Source organism: Benincasa hispida, chromosome 5, assembly GCF_027475165.1.
Source record: "Benincasa hispida cultivar pf3 chromosome 5, pf3_genome.v1.1, whole genome shotgun sequence".
NCBI lineage: Eukaryota > Viridiplantae > Streptophyta > Magnoliopsida > Cucurbitales > Cucurbitaceae > Benincasa > Benincasa hispida.
Window position 1 is genome coordinate 32277734 of NC_143482.1, and position 14611 is coordinate 32292344.

Here is a 14611-nt window from a genome sequence, read left to right on the forward strand (position 1 = left end):
AAACTTTTATGACGCACTCTTTCAGGTAACGATACGAACAAAATCTTAAACCATTTAAAATTTTCTAACAAAAATTTGAAACTCATCTTTCAAAAGAAACTTTCTTTTTCTTTTAATTTCATAAAAATCGAATACTTATCTTTTTATATTTATTTAGAATCTTAAAACTCTTAGAAACGTCATATCTATTTCATTTTCTTTGTTACCCCGATAGGACAACCTTTGGTATAAAAACAACCATTTTGTTAGAGTAGCAAGTCTAGACAAAGAAGAATAAAAAGGGCCTAGTGTATATAAAAACTTGCTAGCATTAAAAAACATAAAAGCAAATATGTAAAATTAACATAACCTTCACTAACGTGTGTGTGTGCATGGATAGAGGTGAAAAGAGCTCCATCGTGTCTAGTCAGGTCCCGCGAGAAAAGAGCAATAAGTTCCCGGCGGTGTGAATGTGAAGGTTATCCCTCTAGGTAGAAGAAATGGCAATTACATTTTGTGTGCGTGAGTTTAAAAAGGCACCCTTGTATTAGAATTGTCTCTCTCCAATGCAAGTTAGGTATATCCTAGACTGATAACCGGGCCAATGTAGGGCGAAGAGGAATTGAGAGTTGGATATCTCCTTTCTATTAGTTTAGGCCTTTAAGTAAACTAAAACTAGGTGGCCTTTTCTTTTATGATTTTGCAAGAAAAGACTTTTCTTTTCAAAATAAGCTTCAAACTTTTGTTAGCAAAACTTTAAATTTCTAAATGCTTGCTTATATCCTTACTTCCTTGATTGTTGAGAAAAGAGATGAGAATCAATTCATTGTGTAAGATAATTGAATATATTGACCATTTGAATGTGAGGATGAAAATGTGTCAACTTGTATAATCAATTTATAATAAATGAATGAAACTTTGAATAAACAATAAACGATCCATTTTTGCTTGAATGTATGCATACTTCTAATTTTGACTTGCTTGGGATGACCAAGAGCTAAGTTGAGGATATTTTAATAGGTCTTGTAAAGAGCTATCTTATTAATGCTAATTCCCTCAATTATTCTTCAATTATTTGCTTAAAATGTCTATTTTGGTAGGTAAATTCCAATCCCGACTCAAATCAAGTTATTTTCGAAGGATTTGGAGCTAATTCGACCATATGACACCAAAGAATCACTTAAGAATAAGATCCAAGACAAATTACCATTTTTCCCCTCAAAAGGAACAAGTCAACACACTTCAGCAAGTTGGAAGACAGTTCATTACCACCATGTGAGTCCTGCCTTGAGGGTAAAATGACAAAAAGATATTTTTTCTGGAAAAGGTCTTAGAGCCAAAGAACCCTTAGAGCTGATTCATTCAAACTTTTGTGGGCCTCTAAATGTTAGAGCAAGAGGAGGGTATGAATATTTCATTACTTTTATAGATGATTATTCAAGGTATGAGCATGTTTACCTAATACACCAAAAATCTAAAACTTTTAAAAAGTTCAAAGAGTATAAGGCTGAGGTTGAAAACCAATTAGGTAAAAAGATTAAAACACTTCGATCGGATCGAGGTGGTGAGTATATGGACATAGAATTCTAGAACTATTTGATAGAACATGGAATTTAGGCTCAACTCACATCCCCTGGCACACCTCAGCAGAACGGTGTGGCAGAGAGGAGAAACAGAACCTTTTTAGATATGGTTCGTTCCATGATATGCTCAGTTACCAAAATTCTTTTTGGGGACACGCAGTTGGGACTGCAGTATATATTTTGAACATGGTTCCCTTGAAAAGTGTTTCTGAAACACCTTACGAGCTCTGGAAAGGACGTAAAGGAAATTTATATCACTTTAAAATTTGGGGTTGTCCAGCACATGTGTTGGTGCACAATCCTAAAAAGTTGGAACGCCGCTCAAAAGTATGCCTATTTGTAGGCTACCCAAAAGAAACTAAAGGTGGTCTCTTTTATGAATCTCAAGAAGATAAAGTGTTTGTATCGACAAATGCAACCTTCCTGGAGGAAGATTATATAAAGAACCATCAACCTCGCAGTAAGCTAGTAATAGAAGAAATTTCCAGAGAAACGACAAATGTATCAACAAGAGTTGTTGATCGAGCAGGTTCTTCAATAAGAGCTGTTGATAGAGCAGGTCCGTCAACAAGAGTTGTTGATGAAATTGATACTTCACATCCTTCTTAAGAGATGAGAATGTCTCGTCGTAGTGGGAGGGTTGTGCAATAGCCTGACCGGTACATGGGTTTAACTGAAACTCAAGTCATCATACCAGATGATGGTTTAAAGGATTGTTGTCTTTTAATCAAGCAATGAACGATGTGGACAAAGACCAATGGATTAAAGCCATGGACCTTGAAATGAAATCTATGTATTTCAGTTCTATTTGGGATCTTGTAGATCAATCGGAAGGGGTAAAACCCATCGGTTGCAAATGGATCTACAAGAGAAAACGAAACCAAGCTAGTAAGGTACAGACGTACAAAGCTAGACTTGTGGCAAAATGGTTTACCCAAAGAGAGGGGTTAGATTTTAAAGAAACCTTCTCTCCAGTTGCCATGATAAAGTCTATTAGAATACTCTTGTCCATAGCCACATTTTATGATTATGAAATATGGAAAATAGATGCCAAGACAACTTTTCTGAATGGCTATCTTGAAGAGGGTATCTATATGTCTCAACCAAAAGAGTTTATATAGTAGGGTCAAGAGCGAAAAATTTGCAAGCTTAATCGATCCATTTATGGATTAAAATAAGCTTCTAGATCCTGGAATATGGGATTTGACGTTGCGATCAAATTTTATGACTTTGAATAAAATTATTAACGAACCCTGTGTCTACAAGAAAATCGTCAACAAAACTGTCGTTTTTCTGGTGTTGTATGTTGATGATATTCTACTCATTGGGAATGAGGTAGAATATCTAGTTGGTGTTAAGAGATGGCTGGCCTCATAATTCCAAATGAAAGATTTGGGAGAAGCACAGTATGTTCTTGGAATCTAAATAGTTCAAAATCGCAAGAACAAACATTGGCATTATCTTAAGCATCTTATATAGACAAGATGTTGTCTAGGTATAAAATGCAAAATTCCAAGAAAGGATCTTTACCTTTCAGACATGGAATTCACTTGTCTAAAGAGTAGAGTCCTAAGACACCTCAAGAGGTTGAGGAAATGAATCGAATTCCATATGCAACTGCAGTTGGGAGTTTGATGTATGCAATGTTGTGTACTCATCCCAACATATGTTATGCCGTAGGAATTGTTAGCAGATTTTAGTCCAATCCTTGTCATGACCATTGGACTGCTGTTAAAAACATTCTCAAGTATCTTCGGAGAATGAGAGATTATATGCTCGTGTATGGTCCTAAGGATTTGATCCTTACTGGATACACTGATTTTGACTTTCAGACCGATATTGATTCGAGGAAATCAATTTCGGGGTCAGTATTCACTCTGAACGAAGGAGCAGTTGTGTGGAGAAGCATCAAGTAGAGTTGTATTGCGGACTCCACAATGGAAGCTGAGTATGTAGCTGCAAGCGAATCAGCAAAGGAAAAGAAACATAGCTGATCCATTTACAAAGGCCCTCTCGACTAAAGTGTTCAAGGGTCACCTAGTAGGACTAGGTCTACGAGTTTTGTATCACTAGGGCAAGTGGGAGAATTTATGGGTATTGTAATGCCCTAGTTTATTGTATTTGTACATTTTGTTCCCTCCATGTAAACTCAACATTGTATATATTCGCATATATTGATCCACTGGAGTTTTAGTCCAAGTGGGAGTATTGTTGGGTTTTATGTCCTAAAACTCGCAGTTTGTAAAATGATAAACATTTTCTATTATCAATATACTTGTTATTGATCTCATAAATTTTATGAAATTCTAAATCTAATAAACTAAGACCAATGACTATTGTATGAGTACTTGAACATTATGTGGAGACATAAGAGTGGATCGAGTTCGAGTAAATAGTCAAAATGATCTATGATACATGAATAAGGTTGGGTACCTTATTCTGGTAACATCATTGGATGTGGCCTACTCTGTAGTTGTTACAAAGAGTTGTAAAGTGCTACATACGATGTGATCCTAATTCGTACATGTTATGACATGAGGAGTGGGGCGTCCTATGCAATGAGTTTGCATAAGATCAGGATCAAGAAATAAGTCACTCTTACTTTATAACGTTGTTTACTGTTTAAGACTGACTATTTCACCTAGATGACCTAAGTAACTTGATCTTAATCCTGAGCTAACTATGAACTTCTATTTATTCGAGATTGCCTTTAGATTTTCATAGTTGAGGGTTGGTTCAACAGAGCTGGCTCAATAAGACTCCCATTTCAGGGGTAAGATCGGATAAATAGCTGGGGACATAGAGTGCAAGACGAAGTTCAAACCTACCCGATTTAGGGATAGGAGAAAGGTTGTTCTCTCAAGTACTGAATCCAAGTCTTGAACAAGGGGCCCCACCCTCTCATTAGGCTGAGAGAGTTTGGTTTGATGATTGGATATTGTATCACAAACCAGTTGTTCACGAGGATCAGTAGGGACTTGAGTAATAAGACGTAATCTCTTGTTGATTATAATCATGTGGACATAATATATCTAAGGGGAGTGCAACTATGGGCTTTAGTAGAGTGACCCATTAGTTAACGAATGAAGATTAATTTGGTCTAATGAGTTTAGCCAATTAATCTCGGATCGTTGGAGCCCATGATCTGTAGGTCCGCGAGGTTCCCTACTAGCTCACAACGGACTAGCTCTAGAATAGCGTGATAAGTTAATTTGAAACGTTCAAATTAGAATTAAGAGAATTAGTAATTATATGAGATATAATTGTGTTTAATTTTAGAATTAAACAGAATAGGAGAATTTATAGATTTAAATATGATTTAAATATATAAAGATGGATATGTGTTAAAATTAATTTAATATTTGATATTAAATTAATTAAGTTTTATTAATTAATTAATTAATTAATGAAATTAATTAATTTTCATTTTTAAAATCAAATAGATTATTTAAATCAAAATTTGATTTTTAGATAAAATTGAAAAAATGGAAAACTAAAACACTTAAATGGAAAAATGGATTTTTCCATTATCCATCTTTGAACTAGCTTACACATGAAGCAATATATTTGCTTTGTCTTCTCCAAGCATGAGCTGCAACTCATGCAGCACTTCTCTTTGCATGTTGATCTGCAATATAATGAGAAGATTTGTGTGAAAATCGGGCATGCAATCTACAGAATTTTGAGAGAAAATTCGGTTTGAAGAAAAGTTCTTCAACAATCCCACAACTCAATCTAGAGCACCAAGGGAATAGTGGGGAAGATCTTGAGGTGGTCAACAATAAGATATGGAGAAGATTGCAGCTGGAGAAGGGGCTTTCAAGAAGTTCTACAAGAGGTATGTCTTGAAACCCATTTTTCTGCAAAACCATGCTTTATATTTTGCCAAAATTGGTGAATTTGAATGCTTAGATGATCCTTGTGCTTCCGCTGCAATTGATACAATCCTACAATGCGTGCCTTGTGCAACCGAGCGTCAGCATAGCGTCAAGATGCGTCGCGACACTACACCTGCAGATATAAATTTAGTTGTTTCATTTTCAAAAAATAGAACGAAGAGAAATTTTATTTTTTTAGTTCATGGAGAGCTTAGAACGACATTAGAGAAAAAACTACAAAACTTTGTGTTTGTATGAGAGATTTCTTGCAACTTTTACAATTCCCTAGTGAATTGCTTCATGGAATTCATCATTCTTTCAAGAACTTCTTCAAGACTTCTTATCTCTATGGCTAGGTAATTCTTTTTCTTGGGAATTCTTAATTCTAGGTTTAATTCTTGAATTCTTTTTGTATATTTTCTTGAATTGTCTTCGTTATTGAATGTTCTTAGGCAGAATTTGAATACAAATTAATGGAAGATAATTACGTTTTGATTCCATTAAATTCTTGTATGTAATTCTTGCTTGGCACTATTGCATAATGGTGAGATAGGTTACAAAATTAAGTTTTCTTGTGTTAGTTAGGACTTTTTCCGAATTTAACTCTTGAAATTCTTAATTAGAACGTTCATTCAATCATTCTTGAAACTTATTCTAATGTATTTCTTGAATGTCATAATCATGATAAACCATGTCTTTAAAGCAATCTAAGAAAAGAACATGATAATGCTATATGGAAGTGTTTTTTACTTAGATTAGAGTTTATTGATGTCTTTAAGGGTTTTGCCCTTATTGGATTTGTAATATTGTGTTTTCAAGTAATTGTTCAAGAATAATGATATGATTAAACCTAGTAACAAGAATTCCCAATAATATCAATTTTCTTTTAACAAAAATAGTAAGTTTGTGTTACAATTTGCCTTTAGTTTATTTTCAACCCCCCCCCCCCCCCTCGAATTACTATTTTTTTTGAATTTGTAGGTCAATTAATAGAGCTTCCCTATGGATTGACCTCCTACTTCCACTTTAACTACATGTTAGTTTTAGTAATTGTTAGAGCATTATAAATTACGACACCTATTTTGCACCGATCAAGGGACGGACCCCACACATCAAAATGCACAAGATCAAAAGGTTAGACGAAAAAGAAACACTTTTATTAAAAGTAAGGCTGAAATTTTGCCAGTTTACAACCACTACAATCATAGATATTATGACTGTCTAAATGTCCTAAAGCTCCTATAGAAACCAAAAATTGTAATCGAGAGGCAGAAATAAGACTATATGTCCATCTAGGAAGCTACAACATCATTTAATACTTTGAGTTGATCTAGAATATAAAGTTCCCCTTGCTTACGGCCTGTCCCAATCACCTTTTGAGATCACGGGTCCTGTATAGAAACCAATCCTAAAGCTCCAATAGAAACCAAAAATTGTTATCGAAAGGTAGAATGACCTAAACGTGAATGTCATCAAAAGTAGAGAATGAATGACTCAAACGAAAAGATTGCAGGTCCATCTGGGAAGCTGCAACATCATCTAATACTTTGAGTTGATCTAGAACATAAAGTTCCCCATGCTTACGGCCTGTCTCAATCACCTTTAAGTATCCAGATTCACATAATTGCATAATTGACTAATAGATATAAGGTTTAAAGTAAGATTAAGAATATAATAGATATCAGAGAGACACGTGAGACGTAACAGTTGAACCAACACTACTAATGGCATGGAGCTACCATTAGTATCACAATTAACATCGAAGAATAAGGAGATGGTGAAACAAAAGAGGACAAATAAGGAGACATATGATGAGAAGCATTTGAATACAAGACCCATAAGGAAGAATATATACGTAAGGCACTAGACGAGGCCAAACCTTTATGAGACGAGGCCAACATAGCATGAGGCTTTGAATTGAGGAACAACTGAAATTGTTCAAAAATTTAAGGATCCACACATGAAGCAGCCACTCTATTGTCAAACTGAGGTGTTCGATATGTCCATGGAGTATTTTGCGATGACAGCGATAGTGGTCGTTGCGATGAACGATGTTGTTGTTTATGTTGGTGTGATGATGGTTGTCTTTGTCGTTATTATTGTTGCATTCTGATGACCCTTTCGTTTCCAAAATGCTCACTCATCCGAAGAGACTTTAAAGGACGACCTATTTTGATTTCCAATTAAAGGTCATTATCGAACTGCAAAAACAGATGGACTTGATGGTGTGGTAATTTCCTTATCACCTTGAGACTTAAAAAGAATCTCCTCTGCTAAGAGCTCACTAACCACTGAATCAACGAAAGGGAGAGGAGTCTAATGTAGGATTTTCCAACGCAATCACTCAAATACTGAACGAAGAGCCATAAAAATTCGAACTAGGCGTTGAGAATCCCTTTGAGTGTTGTAGCCTTCCACGGTACTCAATTTTGAAGATTCAATAATGCCAATTGATCCCATAATTTAGATACAGAAGAATAAAAATCTTGAAACTCATATCATTCTATTGAAGCCCACGAATATCCATCTCCAATTGATATTATTTGGAAAAGTTAGACAAGATGTACAATCTAGCTAAATGATCTCATACCTTTTCAACAGTCTCATATTTTGTCAATTGAGCACCAATAGAATGTATAACAGAATTATTAATCCATGGTAATGATCTTAGAATTATCAGCCTCCCAAGCATTATAAGGAATCATAATCAATGGCCCTTCTATCTATAGATTTCGCTCACACACATGTGACATAGTTACGTTCCATGTTGATTTTTCTTGCAAGAAATTATTCATAACATAACTCCAGTATGTTAACCGATTGGTCGTAGGTTCGAATCCTACTTGGGGAGATTTGATTCATTCCGAATTATATTTTTACCATTCAATTGTACTCTAGTTGATTGAAGAGAATCATCCTTACAATTCCATATAACAATGATATGAAATCTCAAATAACAAAAATCAACATAAACCAAACAAAGAGAACAAAATACGATCATTTAAATCAAATTCTCAAACCAAAACTTTAATCTCTTCTTCCCAACGTATTGCTACTGAAGACATGAAAATTGAAAACTAAATCCAGAATCAATTTCAACAATTAAACGAAATTGAGTTGGTTTTCAATTTTTCCTTTTTTCATGTAATGGAGTTAGTTTTCAATTTTTTTTCCTCACGTACTAGGAAAGCTTGCAGTCGCAACCAAAAAATGAGTTGATTTTCAATTTTTTTCGATGTTTTGTCGAAGTTTGTCGCGTCACAACCGAAAAAAAAATTTCAATTGCAATTTGCAACAAACAAAAAACAATCAATCAATTCTCAAAGCCCAAATTGAATACCAAATCATGTGCATCAAAGAAAATACCAAATCACCAATTGATTTCAAGCTATCACCTTGATGCCATGAGAAAATGAAGGAAAAAGTTGGGCTTGTTTATTTACCAAAAGTTTAAAATGATATACACACTAATGAGGCCTATATAGGTAGGGCAAATAAAAAGAAACAAGTAAAAACTAATCTACCATTAGGATAAATAATAAGAATAATTATATACATTAATAGTAAGATCATATTTCTATTGGGCTTCAATAGGCTTGGCAGGAGACAAAGTCGAAAATAATCGTAAGTCTTATCCCATACCATGAGTAGTACGCTATAAAGTCGTTGTTTATTGTTTTTCAGTCTACTACAATCTTTCTCTCTCTACTCATATACTAAAAAATGCTTGCAAAAATCTTTTTCTCCTAACCTATTTTGGTGGAGGTTGCGAGAGGCACTCAGTGTGCCACACAATCACTAAGAGAAAGCTTCCGAAAGTGCGATTGTGACCATTGCTCTCAATTATAAGGAAAATTATAAGAAAAGTGTACCTAAAATACTCAAAGTTGAGAAATGGCTAGACTGTCAGTGATATTGCAAAATGCCTAAAAGAGTTTTGTGGAGGAGGGTGAAGATTTTTTATACCAGTTATATTCCTCGTGTATATGGTTAATTACAAGCAAGCCATCCCGGGTATATCAACCATATATTTTCTGTAGTTTTTTATATTATAATTATTAACTATACTAGGGTTAAGATAAACAATCCTGCATCCTCGAATGATCCACCCTTTTATTCGTCAATCAACTAGTGCGCTCAGATAAGGGATGAGAGCAAAGTAATGTTTCTTTCTATGTATGATCATCTTTTAATCAACGACAATAAAGGAAAATAATAACTTAGTAGATGAGATTGAAGCAAAGGGAGGTACTAACCTTCTCGTGCAGATATGTTTGCTCCAACAGATTTGTGGCATGTCCTCGTCGAGCCATAGGTTGAGGTATATCTCAGTGATGGTGTTAGGAAGTTGTGGATGAAAAGTGAATAAGGGTTTTTTTTTTTTTAGTACCAATCAAAAATTCACAACAAATGATGAGGTTTCTATTTGGGGATTCAAAATGGAGGTGGAAAGAGTTTCGGTTTCGAGACTCAAAATGGAGGGGGTAAGTGACTTGGCCTTTTTCAGTGTAGTTTAATTCTTGAAGAGAGCCACAAATCAAAAGAAAATTTATAATAATAGTGGCAAGCATAAGTTGATCCGTAGGGAAGCACGATTTTTTTCATTAAGCCAATTCTCTAACTATATCTTCTAAATATATACCTTGGTCAGCCTCTTGAGCAAACTCTGACGGCTCGCGGATGGTGGGATGGTGGTAGTACGGTGGTTGTGCATAGGAATTACCATAGTCACAAAAGTGAGCGGTTCATCTAAGATGGGTGCAAGGCTCAGGCTTCCAGTGACTAGGGTGACTCCTCTAGGCAGGACTTGTTGGCATCAGGCTACTTTGCAGCAGCCCTGCAACCAATAGCTGAACAAACGAGACAAGATCATCAAGCACACTTCTGAGCTTAGAAATCTGCTTGGCCTTTTGTTCTCTCTCTTCAACAGCTTGTCATGCACACAACACAATGTACATACTATGCGCTCCATTCTCCATAGCAAACCTGACATAAGAAAAGAAACAAATCAAAAGTAAGAGAATGCTCTAACTAGAAATTAACTAAACAAAACATAAATGCCATCCCCAGCAACGGCGCTATTTTTTACTTAGCCTTTTTCAGTGTCATTTAATTCCCGAAGAGAACCACAAATCAAAAGAAAATTTATAACATCGAATTACTCTTATCACTACAGAGATGTAGCAATAGTGACAAGCATAGGTCAATCCGCAAGGAAGCACGAGTTATTCCATTAAGTTAATTTTCTAACTAGAGCGGTAAATGGGGGGTTTGGTGTGGATGAGAATAAATATGTAGAAAAGTAAAATAAAATGGGTAAATGTATCAAGGATTAGATATCCTAGCTCTTGGGAGTAAATAAATCCCTATGTAATTTCCCATCATCGGATTGTTTTTATTAACTCATATTGATTATGCTTAACACAACACTTATTTGATTAACCCTAACTAGAAACTACAAAGCGGACAACTAATTAAGACTAAATTATACAAGCGACCTGAATTAAATTAAAAATTATAATGAAGCCCTAATTAACTAAGTGCAATCAATTCAACCAAGTTCTAGGTTTCTATTGTGAAGTTAATTAATTGGATAGCCAACGTAATTAACTTAGTTTCCTTGAATTAAATCAAACAATTTAGGATCAACAACTAGACTTAAAAGCCCTCACGCGCAAGACTCAATTTTTGCTACTTAATGACTTAAGCTAGACAAAGAGAAAGACATCATGCAAACCTAAAATTCCTTAACAATCGAAATACATTCAAAGGAACAATCGTCAGTCAAACCGATAAATATAAATCAAAGAATTAAAACACATTCAAAGATGCATAAAGATAATATGAAATTAATAAAAAACATTCCTCAAAGTTGTTACATAAGTTTACATCCCAAGATATAGAACTGAGAAACTCACCTCAACGACTTCATAGATAAGAGATGAATTGATTTTATCCATGAAATACAACCCAAAAAATAATAATCTAAAATAAGAAGCAAGAACAATAAAAGTTAAATTGGCTGAAGGCCTCCCTTTTCTTCATCTTTCTACACACACAGAACCCTAAATAGAATGGTGCATTCAAAGAAAAATCGGGTTAGCACCACGGTGCTTCGACAGAGTGCAGTTGCGCTCTAACCTTCTACTGTTGAGCACCGCACACAACGTCGTTGCCCCCTGCGATTGATCATTTGCATGCGCGCTTTGCTTTTCTCTGCCAAAATTTGTAGCATCACGATGCTCTTGCCAAAGCATGCTATTGCCCTTTAGCGTCGGGCTTAACGCCTAGCTAGTGCAGTAGCACTCCCTCTAGGGGCAATTTGGTTATTTTGCTTCTTTTGTTGTTTTTGCTCTGTTTTGGCCCGAAATGCATCCAAATAGTCCCGATGGTCTTTTCTGTTCTTTTATATGCTAAAAACACTAAATAAAGCATTAAATACCTAGAAACTGAAAAGGTTTAGGCAGGAATCAATAGCTCCTTTGGAGAGCTATCAAATACCCCCAACCTAAACCTTTCTAGTCCTCGAGCAAGAGAAAACACACAAACACAGAATAAACAATAAAAACTTTGCATTTTAATTTAACTCGGGCCTCAGTGCTAAATTATGCTTCAAAACTTAAAAACATGAAACTTACAATTCAAAGAGAAATTTAAAACTTTCTCTATTCTTCTTCGCGCGTGTGTGTGATAAACCAACCTAGGTGGCGTCTAGAGACTCGGGACAACCTTATGGCATCCTCCATCTACCTTCTCCCTTCTTCTGGCTCGAGCACCGACCTTTGAACAACCAAAACTAATCAAGAAAGTAAGGCTTTGATTAAGGTGCCTGTAACTCACGCACACAAAACATAAAGGGCATTTCTTTTATCTATGGGGCTAGCTATCACACAAACCAACCATAGGGATTCAATCCACTCTTTTCTTGCAGGGTCCTAAACTTATCTCAGAGGAGGTAGCTCTTTTCACTCCTATCCATGCATTCACACAAAACCCTATTTTTTTTCTTATTCTTTTCCCTTTTTTTTTCTCACACTTTCAAACACTTTTTTTTCTCTACAGGCTAACACTCTTTTATTCTCCTTAGTCTCATATTACATCCTATCTAACAAAGTCAATCTCTAACTGATGGGATCTTTTGGGGTGACAATGGACTTATAAACACCATAAACTTATCCTAAGTCCTAAGAGGAAAAACCTAAGGCGGTTTGTGCACAAGGAGGCAAGGATTGCAACAAAAAATTTTAAATAGGGTTCATTAAATGCTCATTTCACATAATTAAGTAAAGAAGCATACAAGCACATCCTAGGCTGTTCTAATAAACAAAAATACAAAAATTGTGTAAAATGTTGTGTTAAAAATGGGACATACAAAATGCACAAATAAGAGACAAACAGAACAAGCAACATGCAATTCATCCACCCCCAACCTAAAGCGATGCATTGTCCCTAATGCATGCAAGCAAGCAAATAAGGACAAAATAAGAGAAACAGAAAACCTTCCCTGAATAAAAGTCCATGAGGGGCGACTCATTTGGGCAATGCAAGGATGAAAGTAAAATGAGAACATGCAAAAACTAAAACTCCAACCAAAGGAAAAAAAAAACATGGGCACAAAAAAAATACAAATAAGAGAAGTAAAGCTACTAGACACCCGAGTCTGGTGAGTCAGGCTCCTACTGGACATCTACCTTAAAGCCCATGGCAGCGAAGTAGAGGCATTGGTACTCCTCCATGAAGGTCATTCGTTTCTCCATACGCCGCACCAGTCTTGCAGTGTCGCGCACCTCCCTCAGACACTCCTCAGAGATCCTGTGGGTGCACAGACTCATCGACTCCTCCTTGACCACCTCTTCAGCCACTCTTTCTCTTCCCCCTTTAGGGTTGTCCTCTAGCTAATTGGCCTCAACTTCCTCTTCTCTTTCCGTCACAGCTACACAACCTCTAAAGGCTAAGATGGTGGTCTTGTTAATGGGAGCCTTAGAAGCCACCCTTTCATCTTGCTCTCTGATCTCTACACCCAACTCGCAGCAAAGCTCAGTGATAAGGCATGGAAAACCCAAGCCGTCAGTGGTACCACAATGGACACCTCGTCAAATTTGAGCATGAATGAACTTACCGACGTTAATAGAATGGTCGGTGTAGATGCAGTAAAGAAATTTTGCCCTGTCCTTGGTCACATCCGCTAGATGGGTGACCGGCATTAATCTGGCACAAATAAACACATGCCGGATTTGGTTCAAGACCAGGAGGTCCTACCCCTAAGCTTAATCGGCTCACCATTTGTCCTATCCCAGTCGATCCTAGGTCCATAGAGGATCCCAGCAACTGAGTTCATCAAAGGGTTGAGACAAGAAATGAGAATACTCGTCATCCCTCATATCAACCACTTCGTAAACATTGTTTATGCGAGAAGAAGAATCAGAAACTGTTACCCCTCTAAAAACGAAGACATCCATGTCCTCCTATATGTTAGTGTAAAATTCCCAAACAATTGGGGCTATCCCAACTTCGAGGTGACTAGCAAACTCCTCCCAATCTCACCTCTCAATCTCGATGGTAAAGTGAGGGTAATAGTCCTCCCCTAACGCTAAGCCTCTTTTGAGAATAAGGATTTTGGTTGCTACAGCCCTACAGAAGTGTTCATAAGCACCTAAGGAAGGAAATCTATTGTGGTCTATTGGGGCTAATTATCAGAGGTACTAGCTACATTTTTTCCTTTATTTCTCTTGGGTGTCATCGAAATCTTATGCTAATTACACAACTCTAGGCAACCTGAATAAAATCTAAACAAAAAAAAATAAAATAAAAAAATAATAATAATAAATGAACTCAACCTAAATATCTCAAAAAAAATTCTCCTAAACTACCCATCCCCAACTTGCAATCAGAAAAGCCACAACAAAAATTCAAAAATTTGATCCAAACTACAAAACTTGAATTTTCCTTCCTCCACAAATTTGAAATTTCAACACAAATCAACAAATCGGAGTAACTTAACCTAAATCTAGCAAATCTCAAGCAAAAATAAGAGAAAATCAAGAAAACAAGAGATTTTACCTTTGGTTAAAGAGAAAACTCCAAAAAACATTGAAAACGTTCAAATTTTCGTTGGTTTGAAAAAAAAACCCACGAAATTCGTGGATGGGTAGTCAAAAAATCGAGTAGGGT

General features: G+C 35.9%; 1 pseudogene; it reads right to left on the reverse strand.

The window, feature by feature from the left end:
* Positions 1 to 7633: 7633 nt before the first annotated feature.
* On the reverse strand, positions 7634 to 13272 carry LOC150036044 (uncharacterized; annotated as a pseudogene).
* Positions 13273 to 14611: the final 1339 nt, after the last annotated feature.